The 12,062-nt window shown below is 49.5% G+C and overlaps 1 long non-coding RNA gene across 2 annotated transcripts in view; it reads right to left on the bottom strand.

Annotated features, from left to right (window-relative positions):
* Nucleotides 1-2,389: 2,389 nt before the first annotated feature.
* Nucleotides 2,390-12,062, bottom strand: part of LOC107970332 (uncharacterized) — a 48,976-nt gene continuing 39,303 nt past the window's right edge. Inside the window, exons 4-5 of one of the 2 annotated variants that reach the window (XR_010156094.1) lie at nucleotides 4,431-4,548; nucleotides 2,390-2,614 (exon numbers count right to left, since the gene is read on the bottom strand). This is a non-coding gene — a long non-coding RNA (uncharacterized LOC107970332). The remainder of the gene's footprint in view (nucleotides 2,615-4,430; nucleotides 4,549-12,062) is intronic. The other variant, XR_010156095.1, reaches the window with a different exon arrangement.

Raw genomic sequence — 12,062 nt, 5'->3', positions numbered from 1 at the left:
GGAGGAACTTAAGGCCGGTGAAGACATACCCTGGTGTGTGCCAGGGAAGGAGAGGAAGGTGAGATAGGGAGGGTCCACAGTGGGAGGAATTTCTATTTTATTCCAAAGGCAACAGGAACCCAGAGGTGGATGGACATCAGAGCTTTTTTTTTTTTTTTTGAGAGTCTCGTTCTGTCACCCAGGCTGGAGTGCAATGGTGCAATCTTGGCTCACCGCACCTCTGCCTCCCAGGTTCAAGCAATTCTCCTGCCTCAGCCTTCCGAGTAGCTGGGATTACAGACATGCACCACCACGCCTGGCTAATTTTTGTATTTTTTAGTAGGGATGGGGTTTCTCTATGTTGGCCAGGCTGGTCTTGAACACCTGTCCTCAGGTGATCCACCCACCTCTGCCTCCCAAAATGCTGGGATTACGGGCGTAAGCCACCGTGCCCAGCCGGACATCAGAGATTTTATATCCTCACAGTGACCAGCACTATTTGGGAACCTCACAAGTGGCTATTAATTACTTCACTTGCCTAAAGAACCCACTCTCAGTGAGCAAACATTGATAAAATGCATGCTGCGTCTGCAGATTTTATTCCTGAATGAAGGCATTTGCTGAATGAATGCTTGAATCAAGCAGTTGCTGAGCACCTACTATGTGCCAATCCCTGTTCTATATCTTGGGATTTTGTCAGTGAGTAACACAAAAATGCCTCCCCTCAGGGTGCTTACGTTCAAGGGGGGTGAGCGAGGTGTTTGATTGAATAGGTAAATTTTGCAGTCTGTTAGGTTGCAATAGAGCAGAGGCGTGCAGAGGACATGCCAGGGTGGGGGCTGCAATATTAAACAGGGAAGTCGGGAAGACCTTCCTTGGAAGGTGATGTTTAAGCAGGATTTGAAGGTCATAGCACCTGGCACCCTCTAGGCATCATTGGCTCATCAGTGACCCCTCAGAGGCGGAGCTTGACCACTTTCTTTTCCTAGTGCCCAACGCTGGACCTCCGTAAAGTCTGATGAGTGTGGGAGGTGTGGATGGACACCAGAGATGCATACCCTGCCCTAGAATCACCTGCCATCCATAGAGGAGAAAAAGGAGCCGACTCTTGATTTCTAAACTCCAGTGGAACCCAAAAAGCGTTGATCTTTCAAATCCTGAGGGAGGTTAGAGGAACCGCCCCTCTGTCTCCTTTAGGATCTCAGAAGAAGGTTCTGTTTGTTGTCCTCCACCATTCTTGCCTTCTGTAAGAGCGGTTTGGCCCGGGACCTGGCCTCTTGTCCTCTTCCATGGCTCTGGGCTGGCCATTCCGCAGCATCTTTTAGAGCTGCCTCTTGACATCACCTGATTCAGCCAGAAAGGGCGGGGAAGCCGAGGTGACTGGGAGGGTGGACACACTGTGGGGCCGGTCGTGTTTGGGGTGGGTGTTCAGAAACAGTTGCCCAGTTCCAAAGCACTGCCTCTGTGACACCCAGGCCCGTCCCTGCCGCATCCATTCAGATGTGGATGGGGTAGGAGAAGCCCGCCAGGCAGGTTTCCCTGGACGGTGTTTCTGCTGTGAAAGGAGCCCTGTAGTTTTCCGTATCTGGGAAACACGCATTGGATAGACCATCTTCTGGAAGGAGAGATGGGGGCAGGAGGCAACCTGCTTCCATGTCTATAAATAAAATGCATTCATTTTGGTGCTAAAATGTTGTGGTTTTAAAAATGGAATACTAAAAACTTCCTGGCCCAAACTGGAGTGGCAAGAAGCACAGATTCAGTTGATCCCAGGATGGGAACTGAAATTTACACTAAGCCACATCTACTGGACGATTGGTGCCCATCCTGGAGATGCGGAAGGAAGCCTTTGGTTTTGCACCTGTGCTTCCCATTCCAGCATTCATCTCTGTCCAGGGTCCTGCCCTGCATTGGAGATCAGGGAGGACTGAGGAGGTGGCCTGGAGGAGCTCCAGGTCTGCTGCCTAGGAAGGGTTTCCAGGGACCTTGCAGGGAAATACCTGATGTTAGCCAGGGAAGAGAATTCCAGACAAAGGGAAGCATATGCAAAGGCCCTGAGGCATGAAGCTGGAGGCCCTCTTGGGGAACCGTGTGCATTGTAGGGTTTGGGGAGAGACGGGTGCCCAGCAGGTGAGGTCAGAGACAAGGATGAAGCAAGAACATGGAGCTCTTTGTACCCAGAGCAGAGGAGTTGGACTTTCTCCAGAAGGGAGTGGAGAGCCATTATCAGAAGTGACTCACCTGGATTTTTGCTTTGGAAAGATCAGCCTGGAGGAATTGGAGGGTGGAGTGGGAGAGAAGGTGCCTGGAGGTAAGGAGACCAAGAGCTGATGGGGATGAGGGGTAAGGTAGGACAAGGCTTGCACCATCTCCAGCATTTGCAAAACTTGGGGAAATGTATTTTCAGCCCCTTAGAGTTGTCCTCATTTCACACACCCATCATTTTTGTTCAGAACACCAATTGATTTTTAAAGTGTGTTATCCTTTATTTACTTTAGAGACAGAAAACACAGAGAGAGTGACTTCTCCGGGTTGCAAATTGTCAGTGATGGAGCCAGGATTAAGAACTCGGGCTGGCCAGCCCTCTGTGGATCGTATGATGTTTATGTATACGATGCCCGTTCACTCTTCTGCCCTGCCAGCAAACAGAGCTGATGAATATGAGGAGAATGGCAGCGAAGAGCTTGTTTCCATTCTAAAAAGGCAAGAAGCCTAGGAAGGCTCATTAGGAGAAAATATTGAACGGGCAGCTTTCGAGTTTCACTTGTGATCTGAGAGGGAAAGTGTATTTTCACCAAAGCCATTATGTAACTGGTTCCGGGGGGCAGAGAGGAGTGACCAGAGAAGAGAATGAGGGCAAGAGACCAGGAGAGCAAAGACAGGGTCACCATCTAGAGGGCAGGGGCTACATCTGACATCCCCTGTAGACCCTCTGGATGCAGCCAAGGTTTAGAGGTTAGAGCACTGCTTTCATATCAGACGAGTGGAATTAGGATTGCAGCGGTGTGTCCTTGGACAAAGCACTGATCCTCTCTGGCCCTCAATTTTCTTGTTTATGAAATGGGAATAATACCACTAACCTTACCAGTTTTTGTGGGTGGATGGAGATATATAAAACCTCCTTTTAGAAGGCATGATATATAGTAAACGTTCAGTGCTTTATAGGTGATTTCCAAATCATCTGTAGTAACTATGGCTTTTTTACAAGCATGGAAATAATGTGTGTTTATTTTAAAAAAAAGAAACTATTACTAAAAAGCATAAAGAAGAAAGTAGAAAATAGTCAAATCCTACCAGAGATAGCCACCCATCACATCCAGGCATGTGCACCTCCTCCCTTTCTCCTCCACATGTACAAATATGTACATATTTTGAAGCCAAAAACAAAATGTGATAATGCCATATATGAAATTTGGAACTTATCTCTTTTCATTTAACAATATCTGGTGGGTATTATTTCAGGTCAGAAAATATGATTTTAGGCCAGGTGCAGTGGCTCACGCCTGTAATCTCAACATTTTGGGAGGCTGAGGTGGGCGGATCACTTGAGGTCAGGAGTTCGAGACCAGCCTGGCCAACATGGTGAAACTCCATCTCTACTAAAAATATACAAATTAGCCAGGCATGATGGTGGGCAGCTGTAATCCCAGCTACTCGGGAGGCTGAGGCAGGAGAATCTCTTGAACCCAGGATGGGGAGGTTACAGTGAGTGAGACTCTGTCTCAAATATATATATCATATATATCACATATATATGATATATATATGATGTATATGATATATATCTGATATATATCAGATATATCATATATATGATATATCTGATCTATATATCATATATATGATATATCATATATATGATATATCTGATCTATATATCATATATATGATATATCATATATATCATATATATCACATATATATCATATCTTATATATCATATATATCACATATATATCATATCATATATATCATATATATGATATATATCATATCATATATATCATATATATGATATATATCATATCATATATATCATATATATGATATATATCATATCATATATATCATATATATGATATATATCATATCATATATATCATATATATGAGATATATATCATATCATATATATCATATATATGAGATATATATCATATCATATATATCATATATATGAGATATATATCATATCATATATATCATATATATGAGATATATATCATATATATCATATATATGAGATATATATCATATATATCAGATATATATATCATATATATGATATATATATCATATATATCATATATATGTCATATATATGATATATATCAGATATATATATCATATATATTATATATGTGATTTTACATGGTCATTTTATTTCTTTTTAAATCATGAGAATTGTAAAACCTACACAAAAACAGAACAGCATGATGAACGCTCATTTACCTGACAGCCAGATTCGGAACTTCCAAGATCCTGCCGCACTTGCTCTGTCCTGCTCCCTTGCCATGATGGTGGTGGTTACGATCGTTTAAACCAAATGCCAGCCCTCCAGTCACTGCCTCTAAACCAACCACAAAGCCATTATCACACCACATAAAATTAACAGTAATTCTTTAGGAGCATCTACTGTTCAGTCCACAGTCAAATTTCCCTGATTTACCCCCAAAGGTTCTTTTGCAGTTGGTTTATTACGTGACCCACGCATAATGATTTCCTGTTGAAGGACACCAGGTTTCCAGGTGGTCACTCAGGAAAACAGCCAAGGACAGTGTCCCCTTGCACATATCTGTGGACCCCTGTCCAATTATTTCTGCAGGACATACATTCCTAGAAAGGGACATTCCAAGTCAAAGTCTACGTACTTTTTTAAAAAAGCTTTTAATAGCATTTGACAAATTGCCCGCCAGATAAATCGTACCAGTTTACACTCCTAGGAGTGGGGACTGGCACCCTGGACAGCTCTGGGTCGTTAATGAAAAGAAATTAGAGAGAGAGAAGGCAGGTGGAGAGAAAAAGAGAGAAGGAAGAGAGGGCTGGAGTGAGAGGGAGCAGAGTGACACTGCAGAGCTCTGGGTGCCCCCTGGGTGCCAGCCTGCCCGAGCCAGAGAGGAGATCAGAGAACCAAGGGTATCAACCAACCAGCGGCTGCACCAGATTAAGCCCTAAAGCAACGATTCAGTCGAGACCGAGAACAAAGCTGAAGCAAAGACTCTTCGATCCATTCTAATTAGGAGCTGCCTTTCCAGAGAAATCAAGAGCAGGCTGCCACGGCAGAAAGCAAAAAAAAGAAGGAAAAGAAAAAAACTGCTGCAACCCAGCTGTGCGCGAAGCTTGTCTGTTTTCTTAAAATCCCAAGAAAGAGCTGGTCTACTGTGCTCACAGTCCAGGGGGACCCTGTTGTTCTGAGGGTTGTAGGATCCCACTAGGAGCAAAGATCTCTACCACCAAAGGCCAGGGTGCGTTCAGCACTGGGACCTCGCTAAGGACAGGGAGAGGGCGGGAAGGAGACCCATGTGTGGGAGCAATGACCTTGCTGTGGCGGCTGCTGCTGCACTGTTTGTTTTTTTTGTTTGTTTTTATTTTGTTTTGTTTTTATTTTGTTTTGTTTTTGCTATAGCTAAAAACTAAAATTTATTTCAGGTTTGAGAAAAGCAAATAAAATTAAGATACATTTGAAGCATGGAACTACACACAAAAATGGAGAACAGGCTGGTTCTGGCCCTACAGCCTGTGCTGTTGGAGGTTCCCTCTTGGGTGGACGCCATGATGCATTGCTTACCTTCAATGTACCCTCTCCGGTTCACACTAGTATATTTATATGTTGATTACAAGTACCCAAAAAAGAACTAGTCCGTGGATAAAAATGACCTAATTTTCTTTTTCTTTTTTTTTGAGATGAAGTCTCATTCTTGTTGCCCAGGCTGGAGTGCAATGGCACAATCTCGGCTCACTGCAACCTCCACTTCCTGGGTTCAAGTGATTAGCCTGCCTCAGCCTCCCGAGTAGCTGGGATTACAGGTGCCTGCCACTACACCAGGATAATTTTTGTATTTTTAGTAGAGTTGGGGTTTCACCATATTGGCCAGGCTGGTCTTGAACTCCTGACCTCAGGTGATCCGCCCGCCTTGGCCTCCCAAAGTGCTGGGATTACAGGCGTGAGCCACTGCACCCGGCCCAAATGACCTAATTTTCAATTGACCAAGCCATTCCAACAGTAAGCATCAAGTACTCTGAGATAAGGACTGTACTGAGTTCATAGTGCCAAGTCCAGAAATCCCCTGGTCACCATATCATTTATCAGATGGCATTTAAATTAAAAGCAGACAGTCAAAATATCACATATACCCCCCCAAAATATGTACAACTATGATATATCAATTAAAAAGTTGTTTAAGGCATGTACGCTCTAGATTATGGTGGATTCTTGCAGTATGAAAGGAAGTTTTTAAGCAAAGAAGAAAGTTGCATGAACAAGTATCCTATTATTTTCAAAAAAAATCAGCAGCTTATACATTGTATCTTGATTTTATTTCACCTGGCAACTCTTTAAAGTGGCTGTTTGTGTCCCACTGCGCAAAAGAGGAAAATGCACCCCAGACAGATGACATGACACCTGGCTGCTTCTTGTGACCTCGGGCTCCTTCTCGACATCTGTGAGTCTTTTTTGCCTCCTGGCTCATTGCGTCATTGTAGATTCCAACAGCAGCAACCTTGCCCAGGGGCAAGCTGAATGCAAGGTACGAGCAGGGGCTTAACCCCTGTGAGCCACACTGTGCTCCCAGAATCTCCCCCAAAGCCTCTTCCAGCGTGTTTCCTCTCACTCAACCTTCACAGCCACCCCAGGAAGACAAGGCAACTGTTTTACGTTACGGCTGAGGACGCAATGGGCCCATGACCTGCGTTCCCCAGTGCAGGCTCCTAGCGATGCCACAGCTACCGTCAGACTCTGTGAATCTCAGGAAACCTCCAGAGGAAGGTCAGGCCCTTCCCAACCACCTCCCTGCAGGTGCTTGCTGATCTCAGGGGAAGAAGGTGGTGACGGTCGAGAAGCAACGTGGGGCGGTTTCACCTGCACGCGGCACCCAAGGCTTTGGAATCACACAGCCTCTGGGTGCGAGTCTTTGCTCAGCTCTACCTCACTGAGTGGCCTTGGACAAGTCACGTCACCTCTCTGGGCCCTAACATCACCTACTTCAGATGTTTGCTGAGGGTTCACATCCTGGCGATAGCTGCAGACCCCCCAGCCCCTGCTGAGTGGAGCACTCGCCGCTCACCCTATTGTTTCAGTTGTTGTTGCTGCTGCTGTCACCCTATCCTGGATAATCCCAGGGGGTGGAGTCTGCTGCCCTCCACCCTTCGTCCAAAGGAGCTCTGGGACTGGGAGGCCTGGGTCCCCGGTGAGTGACCCGTGGGAAGAGTGGCCTGCCATGGCCCCAGAGAGGACTGGAGAGAGGCCCAGCAGGGGCTAGGAGGCCTGAGCCCTGTCGGTCTCTTGCCCTGGCTGAGAGCGCCTTTGCCTTGGGGCCTCTGGCATGACACGAGTGGGCTAGCAATCCCTGGAGTCCTCGCGTCTTTCACTTCTTTGGGTTTCCACGCACAGCGTGCAGGCAAGAAGCGTTTAAGGAGCAGCCTCGACACAGAGCCCCTGTGTCTCAACAGGCCCTGGCTTTTTGACCACCAGCCACCGGCCAGGCCCCGCTGTAGGTGCAGGGGCTTAAGAGCTGGACAGGGCAGATGAGCCTCCTACTCCTTGCTCCATGGAGCACACAAGCTGGTGAGGGAGAGAGACAATAAGTCAGTTTGCAATCCCGTAGAAAACCACAGGTTGTAAAAATCACTGGAAAGAAAAGACCAGAACCCTCTGTACAAGACTCCAAAGGAGTCTTAGCAGGGAGGAGGTGTCCAGCACCAGCCTCTCTGTGGAGACATGAAGGAGCAGGAGTCAGGCAGTGAACGGGGAGTTGTACATTAGCCAGAGGAAATAGCATGTTTGAGGGTCCTGCGGCAGAGGAGGTTGGCCCACAAAAGGCCAGAACTCCTGGGCACTGAGTGAAGGAAGCACGGGGAAAAGAGGTTTCCAGCCGAGCACAGTGGCTCACACCTGTAATCCCAGCACTTTGGGAGGCTGAGGCGGGTGGATCACTGGAGGTCAAGAGTTCAAGACCAACTTGGCCAACATGGTGAAACTCCAACTCTACTAAAAACACAAAAATTAGTTGGGCGCGGTGGCGGGTGTCTGTAATCCTAGCTACTTGGGAAGCTGAGGCAGGAGAATTGCTTGAACCTGGGAGGTGGAGGTTGCAGTGAGCCGGAATTACGCCACTGCAGTCCAGCCTGGGTGACAGGGTAAGACTCCATCTCAAAAAATAAAATAAATAAAATAAACTAATAAAATAAATAAGAAGAGGCATCAGAAGCCCAGCCAGAGCTTGGGAGTTACCTGATGTGCAGGGGGAGGCCGCTGAAGGGTGTTGGTTGAGGGAGGGGGTGATGTAATTTTGGAGTTGGAGTTAAGGGATTGGGTGTCCTCACGGTTTCCCTCATTCATGCCTTCACTCATGAGACAGTTACAGAGCACCAAGGCTCAGCGAGGTGCAGGACTGGCCTGGGGCGGGGGGTGAGGGGAACCTGTGCTGTCTGACCCCCCAGCAGCCTCTCCAGGGCCTCCTCGGCTGGGCTGATAGACCTGTGTTTTAGCTTGAACCTCTGTCCACCACCCTTCAGGGAGGACCCCACACACGCCTTGGCCGGCGTGTGATGGGCACTCCCAGGAGGCATGTGGTGTGAGCCAGAGTCGGATTGGAACTCAGGATGGGAACAGCGCCTGCACAAGGAGAACGTCCATAAACAGCTGCAGAAGACCGAAAGGGAGGGGTGGAGGAGGGAGGCGGGCTTCACTGGAGTCCTCCCTCCACCATTGCTGTTGTTATGACCCTGCCACTCCCTGGGGGCTCACTCCCTCTGGAAAATGGTAGGTTAGAAAAGACCAGTGATTCTCTCTCTTTCTCTTTTGCTTTTTTTTTTTAAGAGACCAAGTCTCGCTATATTGCCCAGGCTGGTCTTGAGCGTCTGGCCTCAAGCAGTCCTCCTGCCTCAGCCTCCCGAGTAGCTGAGATCACAGGTGCATGCCACTGCGCCCGGCTTGACATTGATTCTATGATAACAGCAGCCCGTGGAATGGTGGAAGCAGCCAGACACACTTGGGGATTACCTTGGGTGAGTCTATTGGAACCTCAGCTTCCCCATCTGTAAAATGGGATGGTTGTTCCTCCCTTGCTGGGCCACTGTGAAGGTGAGACATGCCGTAGGAGCACGCCGAGCACACAGTGGGGGCCTGGCCAGGGCAGCTGTTCTCACTGCATTTCAGAGGGGGTGGCTACAGCAGTCCCCAGCCTGCAGCAGGAGCTCTCAGCAGAGCCCCCTTCTCTGTCCTCACCCTTCTGGAGTTGCCACATGTTCCCTTCTCTTGCAGGCTCTGGGACTCCCAACTCCCGAGAGAGTGGCAGACACCAGGATATGGCGGTGTTGCCCAGGACTGAGCCTTGAGGTAAAGTAGGGATCCCACTCCTCCCCCACACAGCATGGGCAGCCTTGGGGCCTCATGCAAGACGGGCCCGGCACCAGCCCCTACCGGGTTGCAAAAGCAGTGCAAAGGCCCAAAGAAAGGTGAGTGATGGAGGGAGGGAGAGCCACGTGGGTCAGGGGGGCTCCAAGATCCCTGGACTGCCAGTGCTGGGTGGAGCGGGGAGATGCCTTCACCTACCCAAACCTCAAATCACATGGATGTGAAGATACAGGCCCAAGCTGTCCCAGTGCACAACCCTCACAGCTCACACACTATGTCAGCTTCCCTTCTCTCCCTCCCTTCCTTGTGCAGGGCAGGGCTACTTTAGGGCTGAGGCAGGGAGGCTCAGAGAGGTGCAGAGACTTGCCCCAGCCACATGGCTGGCAGTGCGCCTCTGATCAGCACTTCCTCTGTGCCAGGCTTCCACCTCCTTCATCTTCTTTAATCCTTGCAACAACCTTTCAAGGTGGGAGTGATTTGTTTTTTGTTTTTTTGTGTGTGTGTGTTTTTTTTTTTTTTTTAGACAGAGTCTTGCTCTGTCGCCCAGGCTGGAGTGCAGTGGCACGATCTCCGCTCACTACAACCTCTACCTCCTGGGTTCAAGTGATTCTCCTGCCTTAACTTCCTGAGTAGCTGGGACTACAGGCACATGCCACTGCGCCCGGCTAATTTTTGTACTTTTAGTAGAGACGGGGTTTCACCGTGTTAGGGTCTCGAACTCCTGACTTCAGGTGATCCGCCCGCCTCAGCCTCCCAAAGTACTGGGATTACAGGTGTCAGCCACCGCACCCGGCCGGTGGGAGTGATTTTGCCCATTTTACAGATGAGGAAGCTGAGGCTCAGAAAGGTGAAGCTGATTACTCTTGCAGGCAGGGAGTGGGACTCGCATAGAACCTTTATTCATTTGCTCACAAAGAAGCAGCTCAAGCAGACAAGCAGGTGCCCGGGAAGGACCCTGCGGCTGGAGATGCTGGAGGAAAGGCCTGCAGAGAAACTGCTGTCCTTCAGGGCCTGTCCCAGGGTAAAAGGAAGACCCAGGTCATAAACACTGTGAACCGGGGGAGCTGGAACCCCTAGCCTGGAGGGTTGGAGAAAAAGTCCCCCAAGAAGGGTGGAGGGAGGGCTTCTGAAGTGGGGCAAGGGGCTAGTAATAACCCAAGGAAGCAGCTACTGAAGACCAGGCACATAGTAAGCCCCCAGCAAATTCCAGTTCCCTTCTGCTCCTCCCTAGGGACACCAGTCCTGCCGACACCTCAAGCCACACACTCAGGGGCTCAACGTGCAGTCAGGAGCTCCCTGAGGTGACTGCAGGGTGGCCAACGCCCCTTGCCACTCTCCTACCACTTAACCCCACACCAGTCCTGCCTCAGCTTCACCAGAGCCCCCAGGATCCGTGTCCCCTGCACCCTGCATGACTGGACGCCTGGGTCATATCACACCACAGTTTGCCACACCTGACTGCACGGCGCCCCTGGCCAGCCAAGCTGGTCAACACCTCCAGGACAGCGGCCAAGGCAGTGGAACCCAGCAGAAGTGGAGGAGAAGGTGGGACCAGCAGACCCTCCTGACCCTGTTCTGATCGCACTCACTTACAAGGCCATCTGCTCGGCAGCGCGGCGAGCTCAGGGCACTGGGGCAGACAGTGGCACCCGCCCAGACACGTGCTCGCCTCTGGGGCCTGGCCGGCTGCTGGTCAGGAGGTCTGGCTGGCCTTCTTGCTGCAGCTCCCAGCCTGGCCAGGCTGCAGGGGTGCCTGGCTCCCCAGCCCACACCGTCCCCAGGCCAGAGACCCTGAGGCGGGAGTATGGAGGGTCTCCATGACCTAAGAGGAAGGGGAAGGGGTTTGGGGAGGGGAGGGACAGAGGCAGGCAGTGCATGTCCTCCTTAGGACACACACTGTGCCCTGGTCTGCATGTGGACCCCAGGGCTCTGGAGATCACGAAGAGCTCAGTGGCCCCTGCCCGGCAGGTCCCCAGGGCCCCCTAGAATGACCACCGAAGCCTCCTAATCACCTCCTTACATCTGCTTGGACCCTTTTAATCCAGGTTCGCCTAGGTCTCCAGGGTGCCTGTGTTCTCACGTCATAACATGTCACCCTGCCTGTCTAAAGCCTTCAGAGGCCTCCCGTGCCCCTAGTTAGTGACCCAAATCCTTGCCCTGGTGTGCACGCACCTCACCAGCCTCATCTTGCCTCACTACCCCCACCGCCATCTCCTGGCTGTCTGTGTCTCACACACACACACACACACACACACACACAATTTTTGGCACTTTCATTTCAAAGACCTTCCTTCAGTTTTGTTTTTCCTGGCTACTCTGTGTTAACTTCTTTGCGCCTCAGTTCCTTCATCCAGCAAATGGGATACTTAATAGTTTCTTAGTTTTGTTTCCTCCAAAGACAGACCCTGAGATAAGTGTTCAGGGACAAGTAGTTTCTCTTGGAGGTTGCCCCAAAAGTAGCATGGAGGGGTGGAGAAGTGAGACAGGGATGGACCAAAAAAAGCCAACAA

This window comes from Pan troglodytes, chromosome 23, assembly GCF_028858775.2.
Source record: "Pan troglodytes isolate AG18354 chromosome 23, NHGRI_mPanTro3-v2.0_pri, whole genome shotgun sequence".
In the NCBI taxonomy this organism is placed as follows: domain Eukaryota; kingdom Metazoa; phylum Chordata; class Mammalia; order Primates; family Hominidae; genus Pan; species Pan troglodytes.
Note: the sequence above shows the minus strand (reverse complement) of the source record. Positions and strands in the feature narration are given on the sequence as shown.